Source organism: Phaseolus vulgaris, chromosome 4 (genome assembly GCF_000499845.2).
Source record: "Phaseolus vulgaris cultivar G19833 chromosome 4, P. vulgaris v2.0, whole genome shotgun sequence".
In the NCBI taxonomy this organism is placed as follows: Eukaryota; Viridiplantae; Streptophyta; class Magnoliopsida; order Fabales; family Fabaceae; genus Phaseolus; species Phaseolus vulgaris.
Genome location: NC_023756.2, coordinates 36,967,686 through 36,970,506, shown reverse-complemented (window position 1 = coordinate 36,970,506; position 2,821 = coordinate 36,967,686). Strand labels below are relative to the sequence as shown.

The following is a 2,821-nucleotide window of genomic DNA, read 5'->3' as shown; positions in this document are numbered from 1 at the left end:
AGGTCACTTCTTTGGTGGATTTGGTGTAATCTATATTTGATTGCTTGGTGGATTGCTCAGTGGCTTCTGGGGACTGGATGTAGCTCTTGGCTTAAGAGTGAACCAGTATAAACTGTTTGTATATCTCTTTCTTCCCTTAAACTCATTTAAATTAAGTTTTTATTGATTTGATGGCATAAACAACCAATTGTTTCAAAGAAACAACCGATTGTTTTTCTGGTGCTTTGTTGTTTTGTGCTTTATATCTTGGTTAACTGAATTTGTGATTGAGTTTCATACAAAAGATTTTGTTCTAGCTTAAAAAGTTTTCGAAAACCCCCTTAAACAATTCACCCCCCTTTCGTTTAAGGCCATATATTCTAATAGTATAATGATGTATAAATTTATCTAAGATGTTTGAAAGGTCCAACTACTTTTTAGTTTCAAGAATGACTTCCTTTGCTGCATCAATTTTTAAGCAATCTTTCCCTGTATTAGAATGTTTCAAACCATCAAAACATTAACAGTTACCTCATCATCTTGAGATCTCACTTATTAACATCAACAATAACTCTTGTTGGTTTCATGAAAGGACTACCAAGTATCAAGGGAACCTCCCTGTCTTATTCTATGTCCATCACCACAAAAGCTATAGGAAATATGAATTTATCCACTTGTACAAAAACATCTTTAATCACACCATATGCATACTTGATTGATCTATCAACTAACTCTAGTGTCATCCTAGTGGGTTTATCCTCCAAATCACCTATACTTTTCAGTATAGCCAAAGACATTAAATTTACAATAGCCCCCAAATCCTATAAAGTCTTGTCCACAAATAAAAGCACCCATGGTTACTAGAATATAAAACTTCCTAAATCCTTGGATTTTAAGGGCAAGCTTTTATGAATAATAGCATTGCAATAACCTCCAACACTATAGTCTTTTCATCTATGAAGCTTTTCTTCCTTGTCAGCAAGTCCTTCATGAATTTCGCATATGTCGACATTTGGTCTAAAGTATCAGTAAAATGAATATTAATTTGCAATCTCTTAAGGATATCAAGAAATATGATAAACTATCTTTATTCTTCCTTGATGGAGCATGTGGATAAGGTAAATCCGGAATTCTTGCTCTTCTCCCTTACACTCAATTTTTATTTCCTTATCATTTTTCTCCTCACAAGCAACCAAATTGTCACCAATCCCCCTCCTACTACTGTACCACTTCTAATTGTAATTACATTGCAATGTTCCTTGAAGTTGGTCTATGTGTTAGATGAAAACTGACAACTTTGTCGCTCTGCCAATTTTTTAGCAATCTATCCCTCCTACGTTTCTAAATTTTTTATTACCACTTCATTATTCATTTGATTGGCCTGAGAAGCTTGCATGAATTTCTCCAAGGTTTCCTCAAATTTGCTTAGTCTTTCCTAAATTGAAGGATAAAGTGGTTATTGTTGAAAAGATGTTTGACTGTTAGATTAACCAACATCTTATTTCCATCCAAAACCTTGGTTCTGATTGCTTTTCCAATCTTGAGACATATTATTTTGATAGTTATTATTGTTGGAAAACCACTTTGTCTTCCCTGATTACTCATATAATTGACCTCTACTTCAGATTAATTATTTTGATAAGAACAATGACCATTGGGATTATCACCTCCGCAAAAATTACACCTGTACCGGGATGGCCGACCGGTCTTGTGACCCGGTCAACCCATGCATCAAGACCATACTTTAAGGTATGAGGTCGACCACGTGTCGTATGTGGCCGACCGACATAAGGTGCTCAAGTCAAAGGTTGACCCAATTAGCAAAGGTCAACCTACGGTTAGGAAACGACCTAATCCAACCCTAATCGCTAAACAACCCCCTAATCCGGCCTAACAGCGAGGGCCCATCAAGGTAATATAAATATCACGCATTCCAAGGAAGAAGGTACGTCATTATCTACAGTATTCTAGCCAGCCGAATACGATACCCCACTGACTTGAGCGTTGGAGTGCCATCTGCAGGTACCCCACCCGCTTGAGGAGTCATTCAGCGAGAAAGACCGAAGGAGGAAGTGAGATACGACCGACCGAGTGATATCCGAAGACAACAGTTCTCCCAATCCCCAACCTAGTTCGAGAAGAACACCTTATTGGTTGAGTCTGACTCTAAGAAGATTGCATAACTTGTATTTGTTGTGGCAGTTTAGATGTTGTGTCAGAATTAAATACTAAGCCATAATTGCATCTAAATTATTAAGATCTAGCAACCCTTTCTTTGAAAACCTTGTTTATCTTGTTGGGCTTGATAATTTGTTGAGGCCAATGCATAAATAATCGTTGTTGCCTATTCACACCAACAATCATCATCGTACAACCAGCTGCAGTGTCTAAAAGCATTTTTGTATAAGATTTGAGGTCATTATGAAAGATATTCAATTGTGAAATATCTTCAAAGCCATGATTTGATCATTTTATCAACATCACTTTGAATCTCTCCCATGTTTCACAAAAGGCTTCATCAAATCCTTGTTGGAACATAGAAATATCATACTTTTCTTTGATGTAATGGGATAGTGGGAAAAATCTTTGTAATTTTTTTTCCTCTACATCTTTCAAACTACTGAGGCTCTGATTTGGATGTGATTTGAGCCATTCCTTAGCATTTCCTACCAATGAGAAATGAAATAAATGCAGATAAATAATTTCAATATCACCTAATTGAAATCTCATTGTTCCCACTAATTCATAGGATGTAGACAAATGTGTATATGGAAACTCAGGTCCATTGTTGTAAATTGAGGAGTACTTATCAAATTGAGGAATGCAGGTTTCATCTCCAAGG

The 2,821-nt window shown here is 36.3% G+C and overlaps 1 pseudogene; it reads left to right on the top strand.

Annotated features, from left to right (window-relative positions):
- The first annotated feature begins 2,431 nt into the window (after window positions 1-2,431).
- Window positions 2,432-2,538, top strand: LOC137838934 (small nucleolar RNA R71; annotated as a pseudogene).
- The last annotated feature ends 283 nt before the right edge of the window (window positions 2,539-2,821 follow it).